We start from the raw sequence: 13,406 nt of genomic DNA, 5'->3' as shown, positions 1-13,406 counted from the left end.
ACGCAGGACGCCATTGCGTACGGATGGCACGTCACGCAGGTCACGGGGACGCACCATTGCATGCCTGGACGCACAAACCGCAGATCCGCACCCATCACATATGCCGGGGACCGCGCCGTTACGTGCGTACTTGCCTGGAGGTTGTTGCCTGGACCTGATCCGCGCCCATCATGCAGGAACCGCATAGTGCGTACGCGGACGCGGAGGTCCTTACCGGATGAGGATCCGCGCGATTCACATCACCACCAGACGCTTTCGGTGCGGATGCGCGATCACGCCCTTATACCGCAGGACGCCGTTGCATGCCTGGGATACGCATCATCATCCACAGGTTCGGGCTAATTGCCGCGCGGACCTGATCCGTACCCCCTTTCCGCCACCGGGACCGCGCGTCGATTGCACGCACGGACACCTGATCATTTTATGCCCCCATCCGCGCCACCAGGGACCGCGCCGTTACGCATGGAAGAGACCTTACGGATGCCTGATCACCATTACACCCTCCACCGCAGGACTTCGCTGGTATGCCTGGACATGCCTGGAAGGACGCACTGCCGTCGCACCCCTCCTTCCACAGGGATTGCTGCATTACGCACGGACGGAAGAGAGACGCAGACCTGAAGTTGCGCACTATCTTCGCACCGGGACGCCGTTACGTACGACCTTTACACGGAAGGACGCATGGACCTGATCGCACGTTATTCCACCACAGGACGCTGTTGTACACGGATGCCTGATCACGCCCCCAGATCCTGGGGACGCGGCGGTTGCTGAGCCTGATCCACACGCCCTCCCAGCCACCAGAGCCGTACCGGTATTGCACCGGACGCGGAGGTCGCGGCACGGACGGAATCCGCACGTTCCTCCCCGCCGGGGACACGCTGTTGCATGCGCGGATGCCTGATCACACACCCCCTCCTGCCACAGGACCGCACCATTACGTACGTGGACGCAGAGAACCGCGGACCGCAAAGATCACTATCCTCCCTCCCGCAGGGGACAGACCATTGCACGGACCTGGGATCGCCATGCCCAGCTCATGCAGGGACACGTCGTGCACACATGCGGACGCGCACGGACGCACAGTCACGCACCCCTCCCGCCGCAGGACGCGCGTTGCATGGAAGGACGCACGGACGCGATCGCATGCGTCCCCTCCACAGGACCTGCTGTTACATACGGATACCTGAACCTGGACCCACAATCACACCCTCGCTGCAGAGACCTGCATTACCTGAGGAACACACCTGTCGCTGCCACACCTCTTCCTTACAGGATCGCCATTACAATACCTGAACCTGAGGAGACCTGGACACCTGGACACCCAATGCCTGGAAGACACCTGAAGAGACAATGCACGCAGACACACACAGACACAGATACAAAGACACACACATATAGACATATGCACAGAGACACACGGAGACACATGCAAAAATGCACAGAGAAAGACATACAGAAGTACACAGACAGACACATAGAACACACAGACACACAGACATGCATGCAAACACACAGACACACAGACACATAGACATGCAGACATGCACACACACAGATACATAGACATGCAGACATGCACAGAAACAAAGACGCATGCACACAGACTTAGGCAGCTGGAATTCAGTGCCTGGGGCATAAGTTCCTGGAGGGGCGGCCACCTTCAGCCCCCACAGTGAGGTCCTGAGGAAGCTTCCCCTTAAACAAAGGATCATGGAGGAGGTCTCTTCAGGAGCCTGGAGGAAGGCCTTAAGTGGTCCTTCGACCTTGGCATCCCAAAGTGCTAGGATTATAAGCATGAGCCACTGCACCTGGCCCCAACATCATTTATTGAAGACACTATCATTTCTCCATTGTGTTTCTTGGCATTTCTGTCAAAAATCAGTTGACTGTAAATGCCTGGATTCACTTCTGGGCTCTCTATTCTGTTCCTTTGGTCTGTTTGTTTTTATGCCAATCCCATGCTGTTTTGATTATTATAGCTTTGTAGTATATTTTGAAGTATATATTGTCTCCAGCTTTGCTCTTAGCTTAACATTGCTTTGGCTATTTAAGGGTCTTTGTGGCCATTACTGACAGTTAAAATGGCCCTGGCTCATGTCTCTTGGGCCTCTACGGTACTTTAGGTGGGGCCAGTACTGCAGTCCACATGTCCCTACAGGCTGCGTGTGGCACCTGACAGTGCTTTGGCCACTGTGGAGCGGGTGTTACTCCCTCATACGAATTTTAGGATTATTTTATTTATTTCGGTGAAAAATGTCAATGAAATTTTGATAGGGATTGCATTAAATCTGTAGATTGTTTGAGGTTGTATGGACAGTTTAACAATATTAATTCTTCCAATTCATGAACATGGGATGTCTTTTTTTTTGGCACCTGATCTCAGATATGGGATAACTTTCTAATTATTTGTATCTTCAATTTCTTTCACAAATGTTTTATAGTTTTCAGCATACAGATCTTTCACTTCCTTGGTTAGATTTATTAGCAAGTATTTTTTGTAGCTATTGTAAATGAGATTGTTTTCTTGATTTCTTTGTTAGGGTATAGAAATGCTACAGATTGTTGTATGTTAGTTTTATATCCTGCAACTTTACTGATTTCATTTATTTTAACAGCTTGTTGGTGGAATCTTTAGGGTTTTCTTTAAGATCACGTCATCTGTAAACAGGGACAATTTAGCTTCTTCCTTTCCAATTTGGATACCTTTTATTTCTTCTTCTTGCCTAGCTATTTTGGCTGAGGGCCAGCTTGTTGGGTTTGTTGTTGTTTTTTGTCTGTGCCTTTTGGTGTTTCATGTTGCTGGCTTCTCCAGCACACAGTCACAGATATATGAGGCAGAAAGAAAATCCAGGGAACTCCTGTCATGTCATTCCTCAGGTCCCAAGGTCCCTACCTGGTCTGCCTTCTTCTCTCCACCTTTTAGTGTTTGAGATATATATATATATATATACACACACACACACATTTACGTACGTAGTTATATACGTATGTGTGATATCCAGGGAAATATACAGGGATTTTAACTGTCCTTAGTATAGGGCATGGGGACAGGTGCATCTGTTCTACCTTGCCTGGAAGTGGAAATTTCTTCAAGTGAATTTATCACCGACTGGCGTGACAGAATTCCTGGTTTAGTGTCTAGCTGTCCCCACTAAGACCAATCACCATGCCATCAGGCACTCTCTTCCCTCTGTGCTGTGTACTGGGACCTGAAACAGCACCCAGCACCCTGAGAGCACAGGATGCCTGAGGGGCAAGAAAGAATGAATGCAGCTTCTTATGTGCCCCACCCAGTCAACCCAAATCAAGAACGGACCTGGGAGCTGAAGTGACAAGCTGGAGGTCAGGCAGTTCTACTACTTAAGCCTGGTTCTTCCTGACTCCAAAGGCCAGGCGCCACCCTGTGCTCCTTCCAAACAGAAGTTGGTTTTCCCTGGGTCAGGAGGACAGGATGGCTATTCCTGACCGTTGTACAGCAGTGCCACATCTCCTAGTTTCCAGAACATTTAATGTGCTGCTCTGGAGGCCCGACAGCTCTGAAGTAACCCTTTGCACCCAGGAGAAACCAGGCCTGGAGGGGTGGGGTGGGGTAGGCTGAGACTTCCATTATCCCATGTGGGCATCCTGTTGCTAAGGGCAACCGCCCCTCCCTGCGAGGGTGGGGAAGGAGCAGGGAGGCACACCCTTCCTCCCTCTTCGTTTCAATGGAGATGACCTGTGTCCTACCGTGGTTGCACATGGACCAGCCCAGAGGGACTGGAGTGACTCTTCCCTCAGGTGGGGTGCAGCCAGCCTGGGCACAGGGCCTCACCGAAATCCCTGGGCCCCATCTCCCTGGGGATTTCCAGGGGCTGTTCCACTGCTCGGTGAGCTGGGGGTGTGGGGGACCACAGATGAGGCAGGCGCCTAAATTGCTTGGGCAGAGTCCGGCTGCTCTCCCCCTCCACACCCCTCCCTGTGTCCTCTCACCCTTTCGGGTCCTGGCACCAAGGCCAGCAGCGGTCGGGTGTCAGAGGTTCGAGTCCAGGCTGACTCCTCGGATGCACCGACTTTGCCCAGGAGGGCTGGGGAGAGGGCAGCCCCAAAGTGTCATCTTTGATTATTCTTTGACCCCAAAGCCAGCCTTGGGCATGTCCCCAGTGCTGACAGAGCTGCCGCCTCCACGGGCTCTGGCTCGCCCACAGTTTGAGTCACTTCTGCTTCCTCGCCCCTCTGTGCTCTGTTTGGTTTAAAAAACAAAGACCAACACCTGCAGGTGGGCGAAGTGAGCCTTGACCCACCTGCTTCCGCCCCTGCAGCCTGGGGCCCCATCCTCCCACATGACCGCACTAGGGGTGCTGGGGGCGGAGTGGGGACCAGACCTGAGTGGGTTCTGAGTTCAGCTTCCCAGCAGGAGCAGCTGGGGCATCATCAGTGGGGCAGGTGACCCAGGATCTGAGCAGGAATCTTCCAGGTGGAGGTGAGGCCACCCCTCTGCTTCCCACAGCTGCCTTCTGCTCTGGGGGCAGCCCTGGCTGAGAATCCAGTGAAGTAAGGGCTTTGAAATGGTTTTGATTTTAAAAATAATGTTTAGCCATTGCTTTTTTTTTTTTCTTCTTTTTTTCTTTTTTTCTTTTTTGAGACGGGTGTCACTCTATCACCCAGGCTGGAGTGCAGTAGTGAAATCTGGGCTCACTGCAACCTCCACCTCCCAGGTTCAAGCGATTCTTCTGCCTCAGCCTCCTGAGTAGTTGGGATTACAAGCACCTGCCACCGCACCTGACTGATTTTTGTATTTCTCAGTAGAGATGGAGTTTCACCATGTCAGCCAGGCTGGTATCAAAATCCTATCCTCAGTGATACACCCGCCTTGTCCTCCCAAGGTGCTGGGATTTTGGCATGAGCCACCACGCTCAGCCATGTTTAGCCATTTTTAAAAGTTGTGAACAGATAATTAAGTCTATTCACAACATTAGAAAATTTAAGTTAAAATGTAAATGACTCTAGCAAGAATTAGCCTTTAGGTGCCCCTGGGTCCCCCTCCTCAACCCCCGCCACCTTCTGAGAAGAGTTTTCTAATTTTTCTTATTTATAAAATGGGTTTGATTCAAAACTGACTTTTCCTCTTCATAGAGTCTCACAGGTCCTTCCCTAGGTCCAAGAGGCTCTTCTGTGGCCTGATGGCGAGTAGCTGCCTAGCCGTGGTAGCACCTCCCATCACATGGTAAGGGGCCCCTCCCCAGGGCCACACCTGGCAGAATATGGCTCATGGTGTTAAAAGCTTGAAAATAGTGCAAACCAAAAATAAAATTCTAAGCCCACTCCCCCAACCATCTGAATGGACCCCTTCTCTTGGCCGGGGCAACCCAAAGTTAACCTGAAAATCTGGTTCAGGCTGTGAAGAGAAGGTGGGGGGGGGTGGGGGGTGGACATGCCTCATCTATGTCCTCCTCCCTTTTGAAATTCAGCAAAGGCTGACCAGCATGAAACATCAACGCAGACCTTAAGTCTGATAAGAGGCATTTACAATCTGTTCTCTCTGAAGCGTGCTACCTGGAGGCTTCCTCTGCATGATAAAACTTTGGTCTCCACAACCCCTTATAACCTAGACATTCCTTTCTAGTGATAACTCTTTCAACCAATTGTCAATAAAAAACATTTGAATCTACCTCTAACCTGGAACCTCCCCGCTCCACCTTCGAGTTGTCCCACCTTTCTAGACGGAACCAATGTGTTTTTTTGTTTGTTTGTTTGTTTGTTTTTGAGATGGAGTCTGGCTCTGTCGCCCAGGCTGGAGTGCAGTGGCGCAATCTCAGCTCACTGCAAGCTCCGCCTCCCAGGTTCACGCCATTCTCCTGCCTCAGCCTCCCGAGCAGCTTCGACTACAGGCGCCTGTCACCACGCCTGGCTAATTATTTGTATTTTTGGTAGAGACGGGGTTTCACCGAGTTAGCCAGGATGGTCTCGATCTCCTGACCTCATGATCCGCCCACCTCGGCCTCCCAAAGTGCTGGCATTACAGGCTTGAGCCACTGCGCCTGGCGTGGTGCCCAGATTGCCTTGGGCACATGTTCTCAGGACTTCCTGAGGATTGTGTCTCTGGCCATGGTCACTCAGATTTGGCTCAGAATAAATCTCTTCAAATATTTTGCAGAGTTTGACTTTTTGTCAACAATAAGCTCGTCAAATTAAAGCTGTTGGAGCTTTAAATTACTTTGAGCCCCGAAGCAACGTGATTGTGAGACCCTGGTCAAGCAGCAAGTCGCTGTGAACTTTGCTTCTCTAATTATAGATTAACGCTCTTCCTTTCTTGTTTTGTAAAATGCTATGAAAGATTAAATGGCACCAGATGTAAGACCCCTTCCCTTTCCTAGTTCCTGACCTTTTGTTACAAATTAACTTCTTTATTTTCTTGTACCCAACTCAGACCGGATGGCACAGAAGACACCATGCCTATCAAATACCATAAAACAGTATGTTAAATATACTTTTCCCGAAGGGAACAAGATATAACCAAACAAATTGCTGCAACTCATAAGCCAATCTTACGTGGAAAATGTAATCATGCTAAACCTTGTATTTTCCCATTTAAGTGAAGCCCTAATCCCTCCATCTCAGAGCACTGAGCCCATTCCTTTAGAGTCTGTGTTTTCTGAGGGGTGGTCCTCAAACTTAGAACTCTGTAATATTGGATGTTGAGGCTTTCAATTATTTCAGGTGGCAGAAGAAACACATAGACCCCACCTCTTCCTTTGGAGTTCTGCCTTTCAAAGGAATTTCATCTTGCCTTTTGTAACCACCCAAGGGGTTCTTCCTGCCTCCTCCCCAAATAAAGACCTTGTATTCCAGTAAAGAGTTTAATAGACACAGGCAGGCCACACCACGTGGGAGAGAGAGTTTGTACTCAAATCATTTCATCAAAGGCTTATAGGTAGGGCTTTTCCAAGGCAGTTTGGGGGGTCAGAGGTGGCCAAGTAACAGGTACTGATTGGTTGGAACAGACATGAACTCATAGATGGTCAAAGCTGTCCTCCTGCAGCCTAAATCCCCTCTTGAAAAGGAAGCCATCACTAGCCTCTCATGCCCACCCCCATCTAGAACCCCCCACTCCTCTCCAGTCTCAGTGTCTTGGAAGAGGGGCTGGGAAATTCGGCTGGGCATCCCTGCCAAGCAAACACATTCTCCCATCCAGAGTCCCTCAGTGGGTGAAGGCTGAGCCCCAGTAAAGGACAGATCATCGCTGTCACCAGCGAGTGAACTAGAGCGACTCCATGCTGAGTAGGGGCTGGGAAAAATGAGGCTGAACCTTCCGCGCTGCATTCTCGGGTTAGGCATTCCTAGTCACAGGATCAGATAGGAGGTTGGCAGGTTTAGTATCACGAGATACAAGTCACCAGGACCCTGCTGATCCAACAGGAAGCAGTAAAGAAGCCGGCCAAAACCCACCAAAACCAAGATGGCGACAAAAGTAACCTCCAGTCGTCCTCGCTGCTCATTATGCACTAATTGTAATGCATTAGCTGCTAAAAGACACTCTCACCTGCGTCATGACAGCTTACAAATGCCATGGCAACGTCCAGAAGTTACACTATATAGTCTAAAAAGGGGAGGGACCCTCAGTTCAGAAAAATCCCCTCCCCTTTCTTGGAAAACTCACAAACAGTTCACCTGTTGTTTAACATATATCCAGAAATAAGTGTTAGTATAGTCAGCCGAGATCCAAGAACCCTGTGTTGGGGTATGGATTGGGACTCCTTTCTGGTAACAATACTAGGGTTCACGGAGCCCCCACATCCCAGGGCAAGTGGTGCAGAAGCCTGAGCCATCAGTAGCCACCCCCGTCAGGCTTCTATGTGGATTCCTTGGTGCAGGGCATTTGGTTTATCAGGCCTGAGAGACCCACACCTGAAGTGCTAGCCCAGCCCCATCACCGCAGCCCAGCCCCACCGCTACAGCCCAGCCCCACACTGCAGCCCAGACACACCACTGCAGCCCAGACACACCACTGCAGCCCAGCCCCACCACTGCAGCCCAGCCCCACCACTGCAGCCCAGCCCCACACTGCAGCCCAACCCCACCACTGCAGCCCAGCCCCACACTGCAGCCCAGACACACCACTGCACCCCAGACATTCCATTGCAGCCCAGCCCCACTACAGTAGCCCAGATGCACCACTGCAGCCCAGTCCCACCACTGCAGCCCAGACCCACCACTGCAGCCCAGTCCCACCACTGCAGCCCAGATGCACCACTGCAGCCCAGACATCCCATTGCAATCCAGCCCCACTACTGTAGCCCAGACATACCACTGCAGTCCAGTCCCACCTGTGCAGCCTGGCCTACCATGGCAGCCCAGCCCACCACTGCAGCCCAGCCCCTTCACTGCAGCCCAGCCCCACTGCTGCAGTCAAGACCCACCACTGCAGCCCAGCCCACCACTGCAGCCCAACCCCTTCACTGCAGCCCAGCCCCACCATTGGAGCCTGGCCCCACCACTGCAGCCCAGACACACCACTGCAGCCTGGCCCCACCACTGCAGCCCAGACACACCGCTGCACCCCAGCCCCACCACTGCAGCCCAGCCCCAACACTGAATCCCAGCCTCACCACTGCAGCCCAGCCCCCTCACTGCAGCCCAGACACACCACTGCAGCCCAGCCCCCTCACTGCAGCCCTGTCCACCACTACAGCCCAGCCACAACACTGCAGCCCAGCCCACCATTGCAGCCCAGGCCCGGCAGTCATTGCCCTTGCTAGGTCTGTGTGGAGGAATCAGAGAGAACACTCTGGAAAGTGCTAGACACATGGGAGGCCCTCAAGGAATGGTGGCTGCCACTGAGAACTCTGTTTCTGTGGCACTTTCTGGACAGATGGCTCCTTTGCAGATTTTTATTCCAAAACTGGCTCCCATCACCCAGTCCTGTCCTTCCTGCTGGCAGAGCTTGTCCCTGGATCCAAGTTCTCTCCTCTGCACCAAATCCGGTGGCCTCGAGTCCCAGCTCTGCTTGGCACAGGGACTTTTTGAAGCCCTGTTTGCCCTGCTGTGAGATGGGGTCACCCAGCTGCCCCCCGGGGGGTGGTGTTGCTGACGGAGCAGGTGAGGACGATGCCAAGAGCTTCGCATGGTCTGGCTTTCCCAGGCTGGATGTGCCCCTCTGGTCCTCAGTGTGCCCGCATGGGCAATGGCTGATGCCGACCACCCACACTTGGTTCCCCCAGAGCCAAGGGGGCTCCTTGAGGAGAGGGATCTGACCCCCACACAGGGCCCCCAGGATCTGCTTGACGGGGGCACCAGGCAGTTCTCCCGGAAGGCAGGGCATGTCCCCAGGGCTCTCTGGGGTTGGGTGGGCCTGGGTCATCGCTGCCTCTGCCCACGGTCTTTCTAGAGGCTTCCCCAAGTGCCAGAACTGCCCTGCAGGGCCAGGGTTACTGGAAAGCCCAAAGAGAGAAAGTCAGAGAGACACCGGCCCACCCAAGAAGTGCAGAGTCTTGGGGACACCAAGGGTGAACTCTGTGCTGTGAAGGGCAGGCCTGGCCTGGAGAGAGGGAACCTGCGGAGGAGACAGGGGATCTCCCGGTGCTCTTCCGAGGAAGGCCCTGGATCTCCCACCGTGTTCTGCTCTCCTGGGCGGGCAGCTGTCAGGGTGAGCAGGTGTCAGGATGGCACCTGGCACAGCTGGTTTTGGGTAGAAGCCCCGGCCGTGCCCTGCAGGTTGGGTGTCTGTGCGTTGGGTCTCTGCTCTGCAGCCTCAGCAGATACTGTGATGGGGGATGGCCGGGCAGGGACCTGGCCAGCTCTTTGTCTTAGCTGCCTTTACACGTCAGGGTTTGCTTTGCACATCACATCCCTGTGAACATACAGGTAGGATGAGTTTGCTGGCTTGTGGCAGGGTGCTTTTTCCTTCTTCCTAAAAATGGGATTTATTGGATTTTTAGCTTCCCAGGTTTCATCTGAACCAATGACTTGGAATTTAAGACATTGGCTACACGCTTTTGGCTGTGTTTGGAATTTGGGATCCTAAACAGTTCTTGGTTCATTTGTTATATGGCTAGAATATGACATGACTTTTCATGTTTTTTAAAAAATATAATGAGGCGGCGGCTGCATCCACATCAACCAAGACTGGAGCGACGTTTAAGGAAGGGATGGAATGGCCGGGGAGCGCCCTTCTTGTTGCTGGGGGACTCCCAGCCTTCCCTGTGACCCAAGAAGGAGAAGCGGCGGCTCTGTGAAGCAGGCATGGAGAGGAGAAAACTGATTTCTGCTACAGACAGTCAATACGCTGGCAGTCTGCTGACCTCCTCGAATGAGCAACATGGCCATGGACTCTTCTGTGATGTTCCCATGATCATGGAAGACCGAAAATTCTGGACCCACAAGAATATTCCCTCGGCTTCTAGGACCTACTTCCATCAGCTCTTCTCAGTGGCTGGGCTGATACCTCCTCAAATACCAGATTGATGGATTATGAATATAGAAGATGCAGGTTCTTACACTTCTCCAAGCACTGCTTTCCAATTCCTTAAAAATTTCAGATATAACTACTAGAAATACAAATGATCCAGACTTAGGATCCAAGCATCTAATGGAGGGAAGGCTTATCGACTAGTTGCAAGGTTTATGCAAATATCGATGAAGATACTTACGACAAAGTGATCACTGTCAAAGATGACCCTGATCAAGGGGAGGCCAGACTTGAGAATGAAATACCAGAAACGTCTGGCAGCGAGATGGCAAAAAAACAAACATATGAAAGTAACACATGATGATCACTATGAGTTCAGAGTAGATGGAAGGGTATAGCTGTATCGTATGCAAGAGGTCATATGTCTGTCTGACAAGCTTGCGGAGACATTTTCACATTCTTTCTTGGGAGAAGAAGTATCTGTGCCATTACTGTGAGAAGGTGTTTCTTCTTGCAAAAATACCGCACAAAGCATGAAATTCATCACATAGGGGAGGGAAGGTGTCAGTGTCTGGCCTGTGGCAAATCATTCACCAACTCTCAGTTTATGTCTAAACATATAAAGTCCTTTCACAGTCAAGATCCTTCTGGGGACTCCAAGCTTTATCGTTGACAACCACACAAGTCTTGACAGATCAGACAACATGCATATCTTTCTGCGAGATCAAGCACTATGCCTGCAATAAATGAGGATGGTTTTGGGTATAAGGTTGACGCTGGAAAAGAACCTCCAGTAGGGACCACAACATCTACTCAGAACAAGCCAGTGACCTGGGAAGATATTTTTATTCGGCAGGAAAATGATTCCATTTTAAAATAGAATGTAACAGATGGCAGTACTGAGTTTGAATTTATAATACCAGAATCTTACTAAACTCCTTTGAAATACTAGAAAGTTTTGTTTGGGATGATGAGGCAGGGGTTTCAGAAGATCAGTAAAACAAATTAAGGGGCAAACAAATTAATTTGACCTGCCACCTTATCTGAAGGTAGTGGAGCGGGATTATTTGTTGATAAGTTTTGTAGAAGCAAATTTTTCTGAAAGTTTGGGTAGAGGTGAGACCCTCTCCCGCTCCAAGCATCTGTTTATATAGTTAGCTTTCAGCTCATTTAAAAGAGGCAAAAAATAAAAAGCTTGGAGAGAGAGTTTTCTGAATAGAATTTGAAGCAGTCTGAATGTTCTTTGAAAATAGCTGGAGTAGCCGGGCGCGGTGGCTCACGCCTGTAATCCCAGCACTTTGGGAGGCCGAGGCGGGTGGATCACGAGGTCAGGAGATCGAGACCATCCTGGCTAACATGGTGAAACCCCGTCTCTACTAAAAATACAAAAAATTAGCCGGGCATGGTGGCGGGCGCCTGTAGTTGGCATGAACCCGGGAGGCGGAGCTTGCAGTGAGCCGAGATCGCGCCACTGCACTCCAGTCTGGGCAACAGAGCGAGACTCTGTCTCAAAAAAAGAAGAAAAAAAAAAAAGAAAGAAAATAGCTGGAGTTATTAGCCTACCCTAGTACATCTTACAACGTTCTCCTTCCATGTTAGCACTTTACTGCTGGATTCTCAGTTTTCTTAACATTGAGACAATAAATGGGTGTTGTGTCTTGTAGATGGCATAAAGAGTTAATAAGAAGTTGTAGAGTTGTTCTGGAAAATGTCAGAATAAATCTCCACTTGGGTTGTGTATTCTACTAGTCCAGGTGGACAGCAACTTCCTGCTGTCCTCCCTCCACGAAAACAGCCATGCAGACAAGTCTCTCATCTGAAGAACGAATTAGATTGAGCTAATTAGAATTGATCCTTGCTTTCATTGCCATCGTCTGTAAAATACTTTGGTGGATAGACCACTTTATACCTTTGCAATATGGACTCTGTGGGCAAAAAACCAAATCTCTGTAATGCAGACAGGAGGATGTGAAAAGTTCTGTTGCATGTATTTTTGATTCTGTGGCTGTCACATGATAGAGAATGGAATTGAATGGAGATTTCCTTTTTGCTTCTTAGGGTTGGAAATAATCCCATGAAAATGTTCAAATTTTGAATTTGAAAGCCACCAAATGAATCTTTATGTATAAATCCTTGTAAATGATGGATTCCATAGGTAAGACTTTTATGTATTTTGGGTGGGAGCCTACTGGCATATATTTTTAAACGTTCATATTACTTAGAATCTCCGATAGGAAGTCTTTATTTGAAATAGTTGAATCAGTGTTCTAGTATTTTCCTTTCAGCAAGATCTGTTAGGTTTTTACCCCTCCAAAAATCAGTTTTATTTCATCTGCAAATTGCTGCAATATTATAGCGATCAGAAACTACTTAAGGAATGTTATTTAGGCTTGTCAGTTTCCATTTATCTTAACAACAATAAATATCACCTTTTTTATTTTTAAAATGACGCCTATTTAGGCCAGGCATGGTGGCTCACGCTTGTAATTCCAGCACTTTGGGAGGCCAAGGTGGGCAGATCAAGGGGTCAGGAGATCGAGACCATCTGGCTAACATGGTGAAACCCCGTCTCTACTAAAAATACAAAAAAATTAGCCGGGTGTGGTGGCGGGCACCTGTAGTCCCAGCTACTTGGGAGGTTGAGGCAGGAGAATGGCGTGAACCTGGGAGGCAGAGCTTGCAGTGAGTGCTCCAGCCTGGGCGACAGAGCGAGACTCCATCTCAAAAAACAAAAACAAAAACAACACATATTTAAACACTTAGAAAATAAAGTTAACACTTACTGAAGTGCTGGTACCACACTGTGCTAGTTCTAAAAGGAAGCATGTTGGAACATATACATGTCCTGTCATTTATAACAGAATTAACTTGTTGAATGTCTGTAAATGATTTTTTTTGCAAAGGAAAAAATTGAGACTGGAAAAGATTGTTGTGCATAGTTATTAGTAATTTATAGCCTGGCTTAAGTATTTCTTAGTTCAACATAGATATTTTCTTTCTCCTTACCATGTATTTTTAA

The 13,406-nt window shown here is 49.7% G+C and overlaps 1 pseudogene; it reads left to right on the top strand.

Moving 5' to 3' along the window:
- Positions 1 to 23: 23 nt before the first annotated feature.
- On the top strand, positions 24 to 11,736 carry LOC101010378 (annotated as a pseudogene).
- Positions 11,737 to 13,406: the final 1,670 nt, after the last annotated feature.

The sequence above is a fragment of the Papio anubis genome, chromosome 13, assembly GCF_008728515.1.
Source record: "Papio anubis isolate 15944 chromosome 13, Panubis1.0, whole genome shotgun sequence".
Lineage (NCBI taxonomy): Eukaryota > Metazoa > Chordata > Mammalia > Primates > Cercopithecidae > Papio > Papio anubis.
This window is presented reverse-complemented; position numbering and strand designations above follow the sequence as displayed.